We start from the raw sequence: 17814 nt of genomic DNA, 5'->3' as shown, positions 1-17814 counted from the left end.
GGAATTTCTAGTACTGCCTTTCAAATGAGGAAACAGTAATAAATCAGGAGAAGAAAATATTCCCAAAATGAACAGCTGAGCTTATGCAGCACCCAAAATACAAAAGGTTGGGAAATAGCTGTCGTTCATCACTGTCAAAAGCAATAGACTAAAATATGCAGAGTACACAGGAAATAAATGAAAACATTTGCTTCATGTTAGTATAGAAGTTAAAAGAAATAAGGCAAAAACCTCTCTCAAAGGTCCCTGCTGGATTTAAAACAGAGCTGTTGAGCCAAATGGGATTTCAAAACGTGCCACTGTCATTTAAGAACATTGAACTTCTCTTCTTTAATAAACCTTACACCTGTTCACTAGTCCAGAGGCCTAATTCCTAAAACCATAGACAGCAAGTGCAAGACAAGGAACCAGAACTTCAATAAGAACTACTAATGCACAGGAAAGCAACCAGTAACTTAATAATACAGTCTCAGGCACGATATGTAATTCACCTAACTTACAAATCAAAGAATGATAACACTAAATGCTACCATGATGTATTAATTAATTAAGTCTTATTTGTGCATAGCTCACAAAGCCTGGCAGATTTTTAGGTTACGTATTTAATTCTCTTTAATATTGAAAGCAATGAGAGACATTTTTGTCTATTACTGTACTGCAGGCATAAACACAGTAAATACTCTAGCAAAATGAAATACACTTTTTTATGCAGTGATGTGATGGATATCAATTTCTCAGTTCATGCACTAAGTAGAAGAATATGAATAAACCACAGCACAGATTTGGAATAAACAGCACTAGTAACAAGTTTAGACCATATTAAATTGAGAGACTTTCTGTCTCTTGCTGGTAAGCATTGTTTTCAAAATTTAATGTAGATACCAGTAAGGATATTCAGCTTAGTAAAGCTCTCTAAAACCAAAGATAATTCTTTTAGCATGAGAAATGCCAGCAGAAAGAAAGGCTCCAGCTCTAGCAATTGTTTCAGAAAACTCAATTAACTTGCCCATTTTTAAAAATAAAAACCAGCAGAAAGAAGTTTCATCCTAGAAAAAAGTTATCTCCTCATTAATATTACAGATATTTCATATATTAATATGTATGACTAAATAAATACATTAAATAATAAGTAAAACATCAAGATATTTTTTTGACATGTAAAATCATTTTTTGCAACCAGATTAATGCTTAAGTTGCAAAGAAAGCTATGTGCATAAATGGAAAATACTCTTCCTGCCTTTCAGAAAACTGTGTAGGCTGAGTTTGGGACTGGGGGACTCCAGATGCCAAGGAATGTCTACCACATGCCCCATCCAAGCTGATGAAGAAAAGCTGTCCCTGTTCTGTTTTAGTGAAAGCAAACCCCAATCAAGGCAATAGGTTTGGTCTCAAAAAACACCTCTTATGAAATGAGCATTCATCCTTTCCAAGACAACCTTCCACAGGGTCATCTTCTCAGCTTTCACCCTCTGATGACCTCATATTCAACCTGGCCTGACCTTCAGTTTGGCTGAGTCTCAGTTCCTTACTATGATTACAAACCAGCAAGATTAAGTTAAGCTTTAACAAACTCAGACATTAGTCTGAAGAAAAATAACTGCAAAGGCAAAACATCAAAATACCAAGAAATCCTGTTTATAAGCTATGTTTCATTCTATGGAGACTTCAAGGGCAGCAATAAAAAGAAAATGTACTGCAAAGCACTGAAGGCCCTATAGCACATTCCCTCCCTTGCAGGTAGCCCTACCACTTCTGGTCTTTGTCAATTCAAAAGCCAAAGTATTGTCTGAAGTTACAACTGCAATTAGGTATGGAGATGCTGAAAAATGTTTCAGAGTCTTAACATTTTGTACATCTGATTTCTACTAAGTATTCACTTACTCAGGTGCAAGAACAGTCAAGGTCCCCAGTTTGCCCCAGATTTTCTCTTCAGGCCAGTTTTATCCTTAGGTACCTGTGCACAGTAAAAAAAAAAAAAAAAAAAAAAATTATTTACATTATTCCTAGTAAGTTCATCTCATGATTAAATCAACTTTTATGGCCCCAATTTAAAAACTCAGATCTCCAGTTTTTCTCACAGGATTATTTCTTATCACTATCATTAACCTGAAGAAAACTCAAAGCTGTTTTCCCCCAATAAAAATACTGAGTTTTATTTGACCTGTGTGTGTGTGTGTGTGTGTATATATATATATAGATAGATTTAGATTTACCATGACCCTAAATGAAAGAGTTTTCTGTAAGAAAACTCATATAAATCCAACCTAATAGATGGTGGGATTGCTTGGTTTAGGTATATTTCATCACCTGTTTTTAGGAGCATAAACAGAGAGCACACAGTTATGCCTTTGTTAGCCATATATTTAAACTACCTTAAAGCTGTTAACATGTGACAAGCAAATCCTACGTATTCAATTACTGCTTCAAAAATTGAAAGAAGGTTCATGTACAGGTACACTGTCACTTAGTTAAGGAGCTCAAAAAATAGAGTTATTCTTTCTCCTGGCACTAGTATGAATTAAAAAAACATTTTCAAAATGTGCCATTCAACCATATGGAATCAATTTTTGCAGACATATGGAGCGCCAATTAAATAAGTGTGGTTTTGCTGACACAAAAGTCCACCTGCACGTATTCAAATTTTCCAGAATTAGACCATCTAATTTAGAGCAGCCCATTTAACAGTAAGAGAGTAGAAAAGCAATGTATTTGATATGACACAACCTCTGTAACCAGTCTCCTTAAATAGTAATTGCAGCCTTACTTCTGACCATGGTCAGGATAAGATTAATTAATCAGATAAGATTGAATTAGCTACCCTGAAATACAGCTCCAATTACATCAGATCAAAAGAGAATAATTTTTTGTCTTCTCCTTCATGCAAGTAAATATATAATTGGGAAATTAAGCAAGGTACAATTTTTCAAAAAAGATTTTAGCAGAAGTCAACAGAAATTAGAAAACTGACTGTAACCGTACTTCCTAGATTTTTTGCACATATTTTCCCACAGTAAATGTACAGAAAGCATGCCATTTAAAGAAACAGAAGTCAACAAGCTACACACACACATCAACACTCTAAATAAAATACTAATATAAGTATCATCTAATGGTGTGGAAACTAAAAAAAATTTAATGTAAACTCTTCAGAAGTTTTTTTCTGTTGGGTTTTTGTTTTGTTTTGTTTTGTTTTTTTTCCCCAGGATTTGCAGTTAATTGGGCACTCTTGTTCAAATCTAGTTTGACTGACTTTCTATTAGGTGATAATGCACAGGTTTTTCTCCACAGGACCTCAATCGCATTTGGTGAATACGGTAGCTAGAAGAGAGTAGTGAAACTCTACCCAGTGGCTGCATTCCACATGGTCACAGCACAGCTCTGCACACGCACTGCTCCACGTTACCCTGTGCTTTCCAGAACTGCACTCTGAGGACAGAATGCCCGTTCTCGGACAGAGCTCCCTTTGCTGCTGCCCAGTAACAACAGACCCCTGCCAGGGGCATCATGTCATCCCAGAGACAAGAGAACTTCAGAATCAGGAGCACTGCAAACTTTACTGTCAACCAGGTTCCTAAAATTAATTTTTCAGAGTATTTAACTTTTTATAATATCTTAACTAATTCCCTGGAGAAGCTGTATCCACCCAGTTTCCTAGCTAAGGTGCCACACGTCTCCCCTCGCTTGTGACCAGCCCATTCACTATCTGTCTTAGGATTTCCACAACAAATAAAAACACGTTTCCAGATATCTGTCCTTCTTTGCTGCAGTCTTCACACATCTGTTCCACTTGGAAAGACCGTGCAATTCTGAGATCATAGAATTTTAAACAGTATCATAATGCAAATGTCCAGGCAAGCTCAGTTAACATATTTTAGACAATCTTAATTCTGTGCCTTCCCAGCTTTGCAGGACTTGCTCTTTGTAGCTCTTTCTGTGCTTGGCTTTTTAAGATAGTAGCCATTGAAATGGAAAAGCTCCATCTTGCTCAATACAGATACTCAATCTCTCTCAAAACTTCTCATCCAAGCCTTACTATTGCCAATCCTATGGACATATGCTACTGCCCCCATCCACTCTCACCTTTAGGCTCAGTTTCCTATCTGGGATCCCAGTCCTGCCTCCCTGCCTCTTTTCAGTGACCACTTCATTCCAATAGTTTCATTATATGATATATTGCTCCTACCCCGTAACCAGAGTCCCATTAGCTTCCAGCTCTCCTATACCAGCATTGCTTTTCATCTCTCAGCTTTCTGCACCCTTCACAGATCTCTTCGTTTTTCCATATCGCTTTTCACCTTCCAATGTTTCTCCCACTTCTTTACTCCCCCACTCACTTCCTGTGCTTCCCTCTTGCCCTTGCAGTTTCCAAATTTTTTCTCAACAACTAACTCCATGTGTTTTCCTAGTTCCTACGCAGTCTTTGTGATTAGCATGCCACAGCCATGGCTGCTACGCTTTGTGCAGAACTCACTTCTAATGATGGGTGTTAAAGAGATCTGTACAGAGGCTAATGAGCAGGAACACTTAATTTCAGGATGCTAGAAGAACTGGGGCAGAAGAAAAGCCAAACCAGGAGTGCATAAATAGAATTTTAGGCATTTAAATACCTCACTACAGAAACCTATATATTTAGATGTTAAGGCAGCTGTATGAAGGCTTTGTGGACTGTAGCTACTTCTGTCTTCCTGTTAGATTAACATCATCCACACTTCAAAATTTAAAAACAAAATCCTTCTACAATGAACCAAAATTAAGTTACTTAGAGTCTAAGTCTCAATCTAAACTCAATCTACATCTCAGTTAACAGCAAGTTACTCATACTTTTTTAAAACCTTTTTTTCCAAAGAGAAAACAGACCCTGATTCAGTCAAATATATTAAGTACTGTGAAGGAGGGGAAAGGGGGTTTTAATTAAAAACAGGGTTTTCTTGTGACTATTTACCAAGGATAAGTGTTCTTATCATTATTCTACAGAAGAAAGTAGATAGTAGCATACGTTCATCTATTTTTGCCCAGAAGTATGAGCTAACCAAAGACATCTTCCTTTTCTGTCTCAAACTAACCTGCCTTTGGTGCGTGAATGGGTTAAGAGCCCTTTGGTTGAATTTAAGATTATTTTAGAATATTATAGAATACCAGATTGGAAGTGACCTATTGAATCATCTGATCCAACCTTCCATGGCAAAAGCACAGTCTAGGTAAGATGGCCCAGCACGCTGTCCAGACAAATCTTAGAAATGTCCAATGCTGAGGAATCCACAGCTTCCCTGAGGATATTATTCCAATGGCTGATTGTTCCCATTATAAAAAATTTTCCTCTTGTGTTTCAATCAGCATCTCACCAACATTTAACCATTACCCTTCATCATTTCAATGGGACTCCTTGCAAAAAGGGAGTCTTCACCATCTTTGTAGCTACTAAGCCTTCTTCACACAAGACTGAATAAAGTCCATTCTCTCAGCCTTTCCTCACACAGCAGGTTCCCAGCCCTTTGCTCATCTTTGTGGCACTTCTCTGGACCTCCTCCAGCCTGTCCTCACGTTTTTGTACAGTAGGGACCAAAAAATGAGCACAGCACTCCAGGTGTGGCCTGGCAAGCATGGAGTGGGACAATGACTTTTAACTTATTTCTGCTGGTGATTCCCCTATTGCTGCAGCCCAGCATCCCACTGGCATCCCTTGCCACAGCAGCAGACTGTTCTCTCACATGGAACTCGCTGCCCACCAGAACAGCCATGTCCCTTTCCACAGAGCTGCTTCCCAGGTGGGTAGATAAATACCTGCACTCCTGGATCATGAGCAGATCCCTTCTATGCTACCACTGTATTAGGACTACTGTGCCATTGAATAAGAGCATACTTTCGTAATGAGTACAAATGAATGATTCAGTGCTAGAAGTTTGCTGAGGAGAAATTTCTATTATGTTTTGGTTCTTCCAACACTGAATCTAAAAAGAAAAAATATGTCCCTGATTTAACTGAAAAAAATCCCATAGTCTAGTTGTTTTTTTTATATTTAAACAGCAAATTATCAAAAATATTTAGGTCAACTACAACAACATAACCCTCCAACAACTTTTTGTGTCCAACATATAAAAATTAAGTATAAATTTAATATCATTAATGAACATAGTATTTACAAATAAATCACCCATTCCTCTGTTGAGCCACACTGAGTTAAGTACACTTTAATGCTAAAGTGATATCTAATTATCTTTATTTGATCCCAAATGCAAAAGGGAAATAAAAATGTTCAAAATACTTAGATCTTGCTGATAAGTACTAAACACTGAAATGTATGCTGGATAATGGATGATGGTATTTTTTCTAATTTCTTCTAAAGAGGTCTCAAACAGTCACATGAATATATTTAATTCATAGAACTGCTCATTCCTTCATATCTTTTATTTCCTCCTGCTGCTGAGGGCAGAAAGAGATTTAGTTATCCTGACTCCCATCCCCAGTATTGCCTGACCCAGAAAATTCACCACTGTAACTTCCCATAGAGAAAGGAGGACAGTCAATATGAATCATGCTCTGGGAACTGGGCTTCAAAACCTAACTAATGCAACAACTACAATTCTTACAGAAGCCAATTATCACTTGTGATCTAAGGCATTACTCCAAAGCTGGCACTCTGAATATCCTATTAATCAGTATATTTAAACAGGTTTGCTAGCTAGAATAACAGGAAACTAATAACATAGCTATTAGTAGTAGATTGATTCTGAGTTAAATAAAGAAGAAAAAAAAAAACCAACACATACACAACATGAAACCCCTCAAAATACTAAAAACAATCACTGGTAAACTGATCAAAAAGCCATAAAACAAGTCTAAGAATTTGCCTCCTTTTATTTTCAGAAATCTTTCTACTCTGATTTTTTCCCCGTCCTCACAAGTTCCTGGCATCCCTTGTACCATTATTGTTATATTCTAGTTTCCATCACCAGTGACATGAAAAATACACTTAGTTCACACCCACACAGGTGGGTGTGGGTCCTTGCCAGAAAGCTCAAGAGAATTATTTACAAATGAAGGTCCATCATTTTCCCCCAAAAACCAGAAGTACAAAGACAAGAATCACCTCTTTCCCCACCTCCTCACAATCAAAAGTGCCTGTGCCTCCCTAAAGCCTGCAAGAAGGAAAATAATGATTCTTACCATCTAATGGTTTCCTGACATGAAAAAATTACCAGTGTAATAGTGACAGAATCATACAATGAACTAGTTCAAATCTTCCAGGAAAGGATCTAGTGGGGAGGGTCTGGCAATAAAACAGTTTTTTGCTTAACAATCTTCATCCAAAAGAATCCCAGCTCACCTCAGAACATCTCCATAGAGCAAGTAGATTTTAGCATTATTGCTACAGCTGTTATAGTCTGGCTGGTGCTAGTTAATTTGGTCACACAGTTAAATCCTAGAACATTCCAGCAAACATGTGATCTGGGATCATACTTCATACAGCCTACAGCCAATATAGTTAACATTTCTTTGATCCTTGAGCTTTACACTTCAGAGAGCTGAGGGAAAGAGAAGGTGTTGATACTTTCAGGAACCACTAATTACAGGAATTCATCATGAAGGGCATTGCTAGAAAGTAGTAGAGATGTTTAAATACAAACAGCACAGTTGCTGTCACACAATTGTCCATGAAAGGTTTCACTGCATTCTTCCACCCAGACTGATGATCCACAAGGTGTTGAACAGAAAGAAATTTTCCACAGTATAAATCAATCTCTAGCACATCTTTTGCATTTGATCTCAAAGTAAATTGCAAGTCAGATACATTTTAAGTTTAATGTAAATGTTATGGCCAGAATTTTTTAAAGATTTGCTATTACATTTAGTCACACAAGTAGAAATAGAGCCTTCTGAAGTCAGTTCATTTTTGAAAGAGAATTCATCCTGAATGGGAGCTACTGCTTTTTTATGGTAGAAAATAAAAGTGACATTCAACTGGCCTCAAATATAGCATTAATGATCTACTCCAAGTTATTTGTCTCCTTCTGAAATACGTGTAAAACCACATAGCAAGTAACGAGTAGAAGCAGGAACAATATCCTACTTTACTAGTTCTCTTCCTTGAGAGTGCTTAACCACTGCCTAACAAGGTATGTTACAAATACCCAGGCTTACATTATAGCCATTCCCTAAGATTATTTTTAAATTATAATAGTCACATAAAGCATAGAGCCTTTTCACAGCTAACTGAATGTCTGGTGATGGCCTGAGCTTATCAACACCAGGAAGTTGTATCTTACTTTTTTATCTGGCCCTCCAATTAGACATTGAAAAGAAACTTTCCCTTAAAATCCTGTCTGGAATAAAATCTAGAAAGCTGGAGCCCATCCTTTATCAGCCACTTTTTCACTTACTAATTTAAGAACAACACTTCCTCCTGTTGCACACTTACCAGGAAGCAGCTATGCCATAAATATATTATAAATACTATGCCCCTCTCAGGCTGCAGCTTTCTGAAAAAAACAAGACAACCTAATGGAAGAACTCCTTTTTCTTTGCTTCCCACCCACTTTCTGGTTACCTAATAACAAATGTAGAGCTTTTGAAAGAATTTCACATCTCATTTTGCTTCTGTAGTTCCCTTCCTGAATCTGAGGTCACTGATGACATGCTGACTTCCCTGCCAAGTCCACCTTCTCACAGAAAGGCCAAAAATGCAAAGGCAGAGTGATAACTGAAGACAGCACTTACTGAAAACAGGTCTTCTGGGCTACAGGAGATGACAAATAACTGTGAAACTTCTCTTCACTGAACAGTACAGTTTGAGTAGCAGAAAGAATGCAACACCTCCACTGGACCACCAACCAGCATTTCACTGTGCCTCAGCACAGCTCAGAGACATGGGATGACCCTTTCGGGATGAACAAGCAACTGCAGCAACCACACAGTGAATGTTCAGTTCTGCAGTTTCCATTGTCTATCTGCTCCACGTGTCCTAAACCCCACAACATGCTTCTCAATACCCCACAAAAAGCAAAACATCTATAGGAAAGGCTACAATTGCACTACAGCTTTACAACTTGCTATTTCCTGTGTCTTTGCAATAGCTGCATGTTTTTAGCAATTGCTAAGCAGCAACTTCTCCTAAATTATCATGGTAAGTGGACTGTGTTTAACGCCACAAAAAAAAGAACAAAAATATCTATTGTATGTTCTCTTTCCTGAGGGGACCCATTCATTCCTGACCCCAGATCTAATAATTGGTTCCATGATGAATGTTAGAAGGTGGGGACTAGAACAGGGTCAAGTAAAATATGATGTTATTAAAGAGTTATTAAAGAGTTTGGAAGAAGAGCAGAAAAAGCATACTTCTCTTATCCATTAGCAACCACTGGAAATACTGAAGCATGTTGTTAATGCCAAATAAATATAATCAAAACAAGCAGTTTCAGTCTCCCTTCAGACCCCTTGGAGACCTCAATACTTCAAACCCAAAGACTCATCTCATAACTTAACTTTCTACTGTCATTCCAGAATCAATCTCCTGTGCAGCCTATTAAACTGTCTTTGCACCTGCTCCAATCTAAGTCCATCTTTCTGCTCACTGCAAAGAAGGATCATTGGACACAATATTACAAATGAGATCTCAGGAAAGCTTTACAAAATGCTATTAGCATTTCTCTCTCTCTCTCCAAAAGTATCAAGTCTAATGCATCGCAGAAGCACATTAGACTCACAGAAGATCACACTGGTGGCTTAGAGCCATCTTAGTGGCATTATCACATCACTTTACCTAGTTCAGACTGCTACAACCATTAAATCATTTACACAACCTCTTATGATCTTAACAGATGTTCTTCTCATTTTAGATATTTGCATATTGAGGTAAAGATAAGTGTGACCTGTCTCAGACAAGGCACTGAGGGCTTGCAGAGCTGAATTAGCAACTGAAACTTTCAGATTCTTAATCCTAAATATACATCTCTGAACTCCAGCAGCAAGCAGCTGAACCACACAGTGCACAGTAACAAGCACTCCTATACTCCACACCAAATGCCTGTGCTTGCACTCAAAAATAATTTCTAAATGGATGGCTCTACATGGCCACTTGTCCACCATGTAATTACATCAGCCTGCTGAGGAGCCACGCAGAAGATACCCAGAAAGGCCAAACCTCCACCTACTTTGTATCTGTGTCCTCAGCCAGCAATAAAAGTGCCTTTTTGTGGCAATTCCATCCAGACAAGTCACTAGGTGCTAGGCCACCTCCTCTCACACATACTTGCTCTTAGCTTCCAGAGCAAAAACTGCTCAGTGAGAACCACTTCTACAGAAGCTCACATCAACACTGATATATTGTCCTGAAAAATGTATACAGGATTCTGAGTTTATAATTTGAATGCTCTTTTTGTTCAAAAATTTAGATCGTACTGGAAGTATCAGTCTCCTGGATTCACAATAAAAAGGCACAGAAAATATAAAAATGCAGGAGCACAAAGTCAAAGAATCATGATGGACAAAGGGACTAACTGGTTGGTACAAAACAGCTTGGTGGTGCTTACATGAGTCAGTAGGTTTTGGCTACTCACATCATAGTGTTAGTTCCACTATTACAATTAAATACTCCCAACAAAATCCTATCTTTGTGGAAATTTTGCCCAAAACATGAATATAACTAGAACTAGACAAAACAAGAACTACTTTCCCCCTAATGCTCAGGATCTCTTGTTTGCCAAGAAATGCCATGAATGTTTCACGGTCACATTCCAAAAAGTATTTTTTCTACCAAGCAACTAGCAGAGCCAGAACTGTCCTGTGACCTAAGGATATGGGAGCTTTTTTCTATAAATCAAGCACTCTAGCCAAGCAGAACACTATCTTCTCAGAAAATAAGTATCTTAGCTACACTCAAACTTGATTTCTCTTTTTCACTCATTGTCACATATATACCATAACTATTTCCTGTTTACACCCAACTTCACAGAGTAACCTACTACTGGTACTGGAAACAGCTCAGAAATAGCTAAGGCAGACAGGATAACTTCTGCTAATAGCCCATGGTGTAGAATTCAATGTTTATAAAATAAAATACTGCAGCTGTGCACTACCTCAGAGAACCTGTAGACAATTCACTACATTTCTTCCATAGACGAAATATGTACCTTCTAGATATTTATGTTTTCAGAGCACTTTCCTGCATCGCTGAAGGAAGGTATGGTCTATAAACAACTGAATTGGCATGACCCAGCAGGTTACTGCTGGCCAGCTGAGCTGAGTCAGCTACAGGAAGAGGTAGATATCCTTCACAGCTGCCTCACTGCCCAGCAGCAGTGAGGGCAAAACCTTTGCATGCTGGCTTACATTTCATTTTACAACAGGAGTGATGAAAATCCATCCTACACCCAGCTCTCCCAAGGCTGATCATGACCCATCTCATACAAAACTGCAGCGCCACTCAGCATTTTATTAAACTGCATTAGTGTAATTTGTCCCAGCCTGCAAAGATGGTTTTCTGCCCTCTGTGCTCATTAGCAGGATCTGAATGTATCAATTTGGCCCTTTGGCCTGATATGGAAAAGGTTATGCTTCCCTGAAATTGCAGATAAATATCAGGCACAATTCTGGTGAGGTTCCGGGTCTATGACACCTGGAATATGAAATACACATACTTTTGACCGAGTGCATGCTTGACTCATGCTGACAAGAAGTAAGGAATCTGAAAACCAGGACAACTATTTCCTGATGTTTCCAGTTGGGATCTATGTACAAAATTTCAGCATCCATACAACAGATACTAAAATGGACACATCCTACTATCTATACTAAAAGATACTACTTTTTCCTTCTAATATGGAATCTCCATGCAGAAAACTAGCCGCATAGCCAGAAGATTCAAAATTTACTTCTATCTGAATACAAATGTATGTAGCTCTTATAATATCCTACAGTAAAATCCACTCACATTCCTAATTGGAAAATATATTTGTCAAGATACAGTTGCAAATAAGGCAGACAGTTTGCATGTATACAAACAGATACTGAGATCTTTGTACATATACATACAAAAAAGAAGCATCACAGTTTGCAAGCAAAAATGAGCAGGCAGTGTTTAAAACTGACAACGTGATATAGTGCTATCAGAAAGGACAAGAATCACAGTGATTTACAGTAAATTACCCTTACTGGCCAGGGATAATACACAGTTATGAGACTAAATTAAGGAAGTTTGCATTGCTGCCTTAAGGTGCTTGATCTTTCAATTAATGTCTCAAGAATACTAAGTTATCTATATCGAGCAATGTTTTTGATGTTAGCATGAAAGAAAGAGGTTTTTCAGTCTCAAAAATACTGAATTATCTATATCTGAGCAGTGTTTTTGATGTTAGCATGAAAGAAAGTTTTTTCAAACCACAACACACTTGGACAAATTCTCATCAATACTTTTATTTCTAGTCACTAGGTACCACTCATTCCTTCTGACTAACCTTGCAACTTTACTTTTTAATCTTTATATCCAAATTGTCAAAAAAGAAAATAAAGCATAAACCCAACACAAAGCCTATGTCTACATTAGCAAGCCTAATGCCCTTCAAATCCAGGGAATCTAAAGCTCCTAAACATATTTTTATCTACAGCACACTCCTTTCTAACTCTGAAGAGTGTCTTGCGATTAATGTATTTTGTAGATGCAGTGTGCATGTGCATGTATGATATGAAAGTACAGATCTAACACAGGATAAGGTCTCAGCACATGCAGATGTCAGGTGGGATAATAACCTGCAAACCAGAAACAACACAGCCATAAAAAGGAAGAAAGAAACTACAGGAGGAGCACTCAAAAATGTCATGAGTGGTATTTTACCAGGTTTGCTAAGGGCATGACTTCAGTAATGATTTTGGCTTGAGTCTCCTAACTTTGATAAATTTACAGTAAACTTAAATTTATTCAGAAGATCAAAAGCAAAACACACAAGACCAAAATTACTTCCTTCAGTTTACTCTTTTGAATTTTGCATCAAAGCAGCAGCACAGCAATTAAAATTTCCAAATACTACTCATTCCACAAAAACCCACTGAATTTCTCCACACAAAGTAACCAGCTGGCCACTCAGACACCGAGCAGTGGACTATCAACTAGAGTTCCCATCATTTTTAGGACATTTATGACATCCTAGTGGAATTATCCAGTGTTATCAAGTAAATTAATCACAGAATGGGTAAGATTGGAAGGGACCACTGGTAGGGACATCTGATCCAACAGGATTCTGTCCAGATGGTTCTTGAATGTCTCCCATGAGGGAGACTCCACAACCTCTCTGGGCAACCCGTTCCAGTGCTTGGTCACTCATGTAGGAAATAAGTTCTTCCTCATATTCAGCTGGAACTTCCTGTGCATCACTTTCTGCCCATTGCCTCTTGTTCTACTGCTTGGCACCACCAGGCAAAGCCTGGCTCCATCCTCTTGACAACTCCCTGCAGATACCAATAGACATTGTTTAGGTCCCCTGTCAATTGTCTCTCCTCAAGGCTGAACAGATCCAGCCTTTCCTCATAAGAGGCTCCTGTCTCTTAATCATCTTTCTTTCCCTCCATTTGACCAGCTCCAGGAGTTCCATATCTCTTCTGTTCTGAGGAGCCCAGAACTGGACACAGCATTCCAGATGTGGTCTCAGCAGGGCTGAGCAGGGGGCAGGATCACCTCCCTGCTGGCAGTGCTCTTCCTAATGCCCCCCAGGATTCCATTGACCTTCTTGGCCCTCAGGGCACACTGCTGGCCCATGGACAGATGGTTGTCCACCAGCACCCCCAGGTCCTTCTCCCCAGAGCTGCTCTCCAGCAGGTCAGCCCCAGCCTGTTCTGGCACAGGGTTGTTTTTGCCCAGGTGCAGGACCCTGCCTTTGCTGAATTTCACACAGCTCTTCCCTGCCCATCTCTCCAGCCTGTTGAGGTCCTTCTGAGGGCTGCCCAGCACTCTGGGCTATCGGCCACTCCTCCCAGCTTTGTGCCCTCAGTGAACCTGCTGAGGAGACATCTCCCCTTCATCCAAGTCACTGATGAACAAGTTAAACAACACTGAACCTTGTGGGACACTGCTGTTTACAGAGAGGCACCACTGGTTCCAGGTTATCACAGGTGACACTCGGCAAGGTTGTCCACATCCAGAGTCTGAGACCAAACCATGCTGAACCTCTACACTAAGCAAACCCAGTCTCTTAAGAACAGCTGAGTACAAGGAAATACATTCAAAGTACAGGGGATTCTCCACAGAACAGAGTACCCCATATTTAGCACATGAAATTGGTTGTTGAGATACAAAGTTATATCTCTGTTGAAAGATCAGTAAAAATATTTTAATTACTTAAAAACTGAGTAACTCCTAATATTAATTGGCTGGACCTAAATACCTGATACCATTACTGAGCCAAATGGTGCTGAGTGTTAAACTAGGTTATTGTCATTAAAAGCAAAAAGTGGAAGAAAAAAATTTTATTGTGATACAATTTTATATTACTCCTGCAGCGCCTACTGATGAAGAATTTTTTTTTTTAATGTAATAGCACAGGAATTCTAATCTATGTATATTTTATTTAATAGAATCCTATGGTGCATATCAGACTAAACTGCCTCACCAAAGCCTCTGAAGATTGGCCTAGATACAAGAAGAGGTGTATCCTGCATAGTAAGACCTCTGAGAAAGGATTTTAAAATAAACACTTTGGAGAATTCGTGTTTTCTCTGATAAGACACATGGGAGTGCTTTCACTGAAGTAATTCTTTATATAAAGATAAAAAATATTTTAAAGCTGACAATTGTCAGACACCCTCACACTTCTAAGAGCTAATGATTCCACTCAAGGATTTATTACTACATGCAGTGAACCACCGTTCATCTCAGCAATCTCCATGTCAGTAAAAATCCTTATCTGAGAAAATTTCTTGCCTGCTTTGGTGTTTGCAGAATTATATTTTTGGTTTGCAGCTACCTGACATATGAGTCAATTATTTATTAAAAAAAAAAAAAAAAAAAGAAAAGGCCAGAAAAGATTATGCTATCTACTTGGAGCAACAGGAAAAGGATGCAATATACTACTATTTCCTTTAAGACCTCTACACCTTCCTGATGATCAAGCATGCTAAATAAAGTTTACATCCCAATTATCCAAAATATCAACACAACAATAAAACAACCCATGCTATCTGAAAGAGCTATGACTCCCTGCAGTAACAGTAAAACATTTCTTAAAAGTATTAAGTTCACTGAAAATGTTGGTAAATAACTCAAGATACCTTCAGGGAGTGGTAAAAAGGGGAGCCTTCAAATTTCTACCTGTACCAGTGACCAGCAGTCAGACACTGCTCTGTGTCAGTTCCACCCAATCCAATCCTAAGTCAAGGTTAACCACTACAGTACCAAAAGAGAGTAAGAACATGAGTCAATGTTTTTTGGGTCACACTCTCAATGAGATTGGGAAAGGCACATATGAGAGAGCAGAAAGACTCCACTCCGAATTACTGCAGGATATCTATGTATTTCAACATACCCAGAACACTGGGATTTTTCAAGGGAAACTTATTGAAGTAAAAGCAATCACCAATGACATGTTTTTTCCATTTAAATTACTTCTTCCAAAACTTTTTAATATTTTAGAGTACTATTTTTAATACCTTTTATTCCAGTTTTGCATGCTCACCTTTTAAGTTCCCTCCTTTCAAAGAAAAGGAAGAAAGGAAAGTGCTTAGAAAAAGGGTAAGACAGAAATTAAAATCAAGAGTCTAAGTAGTCTATCCTGTTAAGCTTAAGGAAATCAAATATTTTTTTCTATCTTCAGCCATTTTATTCTTTGCAGCAAGTCTTTTTACATGTTGTCAAAACAGCCCTTATCAAAATATTTGCAACGTAACAGTCACATTGAATCTCTGCAGTTTGAAGGAAAGAAGGAGTGAGTTGAGTTCTGCGAAACACAAAAGTCAAGACTCTAACTATGCCTGCAAAAGTCAAACAGAAGGTAGAAAAGTATAACCAGTTTTGAAATAATAAGGTGATCTTCACCTCAAAGGAGGTGCTTGCATTGTGGTTAAGATCTTACTGGGCAAATAGAAATGGAGAATTTCTTGTGATTTCTTATGCTTAGCTTTCCACACGTTTTTGTCAGTATTGCATAAAATCGTTGTTAAATCTCTCTTCAGAGCTGCTGCATAACTCAACTGACTTCAGGTCTCACTGTGGCCACCAGTTAAGATGAGCTCCTTTGCAATGAGGCACAGTTTATCCTCTGACCTACGCTGACAGCAGGTGGTTGAGCCCAGTAAAACACTAAATGAATTGCCATTCATTACCTAGCAGCTCTTCAGAACAGTAGTACAGCCCAGGAAAGTATCTGGAGAGAAAATGCAGATTCAGTCACAATGGTCATGAATTAAGAACCAAAAGTTTACCAAGAAAGGCAACCTCACAGAAAAATAAGTGGTACTGTTAACATTATACATTAAATGAGCACTGCTTTACATATTTCTGTGACATTGTTGATCAAGACATGGTATGTGTTTATATAGAACCACCAGTTAAATCCCAAATGGAAAGGGAAATGAGAGGTACTTGTAAACATCATTAACACTACACACTGCAGCATAATCATTATAGATTTCATAAAAGCAATAGTGGTTCTGACCAAAAGAGCTTTTGTTTTCAGATCAGGCCAAGTTAAGAGCCTTTCTTTGTCTCACAGCAACATAAATATTGCATGTGCATTCCTGTATTTAGCCATCTTATGCAAGAGAGGTAAAAGGAAGCAGGTAAATATTGTCTGTAAATGAAGAATTTTCTTGCCCTTGGCATAAAAATAAACCAAAAGAAGCCATAGTGGAGAAGGGGAGGAAATGAGTTTTCCTCTTTCCACCATTTAATCCTTTTCCTTTTTTTTTTCTAGTACAAAGCCTTGACAAACGCAGTATAATATTATCACATCACTCTGAGTGCAGGCTCTCAATTATTTTGGTAATGAGGTATATGCCAAGGGTTCAGGGAATCTTGGAAACTGAAACATACACATGAGGTTTATCAACCTATCTTCTCTAATTAGCAACTACCAATGAACCAACACTACACAATTTGAGAACACTGAGAGCCTACAAATATAGCCATGATCCCCTGAAGTGAAGGAGGGATACCGAAATGGCCAGCCCTCCCAGGCTGAAATGGAATATGACCTAATCCTGAGTTCAAATAACATACAATGGACAGATTTTTCAGGCAAACAGGCAGCTAGAAACTATTCTACCTGCAAGATGACCCTGGCTAAAGCCCAGGAACACTCACCTTTAACAAACTGACAAGGCAGCCTTCTCTTGCCCTGGCATTTTCCAGGAGTGGAGATGGAAATGCACAGAAGCCAGAGCAGAGAGCCCCCATGGCACCAATCTTTCACTATATGGCCCTGTCTAAGAAACACATCCTATGTCTATAAATTCAAGCAAACTTCAGGCCACTATGTCTTACAATTACGACAGACACTGCACAAGAGGCGCTTGCTGCCTGGAGTTCTGACTATCCACATGGTGTATCTGCTGCTCCAGCCAGGTACACCTCAGTGGCAGGACAATGCCTTACATCAATCACATTATCTTAAAATAATTGAAAGAATGATGCCTATCATGAACTACAACTAATTTGAAAAATAATTCAAATGAATGAAGTTTACATTACAAAATAAAGGTAACAAAACTACATTTCTTTCTGGACAGCCAACAAGTGAAGAAGTAGCACATCTCCTGGTTTTAATTTTCAGTTTCACTACATGACACTGGGAAGTTCTGATTTAGTTGTAAAAGTGCTGCTGTCAGATCTGGGTT

General features: G+C 38.5%; 1 protein-coding gene across 3 annotated transcripts in view; it reads right to left on the bottom strand.

Annotated features, from left to right (window-relative positions):
• TBL1X (transducin beta like 1 X-linked) overlaps positions 1-17814 on the bottom strand; it is a 191233-nt gene that overhangs the window by 134475 nt on the left and 38944 nt on the right. For 2 of the 3 annotated variants that reach the window (XM_021527743.2, XM_021527744.3), the window contains exon 2: positions 1882-1954. The exons of the other annotated variant lie outside the window; for it this stretch is intronic. The gene's annotated coding sequence lies outside the window, so the exon portion shown is untranslated. The remainder of the gene's footprint in view (positions 1-1881; positions 1955-17814) is intronic. 3 annotated transcript variants of the gene reach the window in all.

This window comes from Lonchura striata, chromosome 2 (genome assembly GCF_046129695.1).
Source record: "Lonchura striata isolate bLonStr1 chromosome 2, bLonStr1.mat, whole genome shotgun sequence".
Taxonomy (NCBI): domain Eukaryota; kingdom Metazoa; phylum Chordata; class Aves; order Passeriformes; family Estrildidae; genus Lonchura; species Lonchura striata.
Note: the sequence above shows the minus strand (reverse complement) of the source record. Positions and strands in the feature narration are given on the sequence as shown.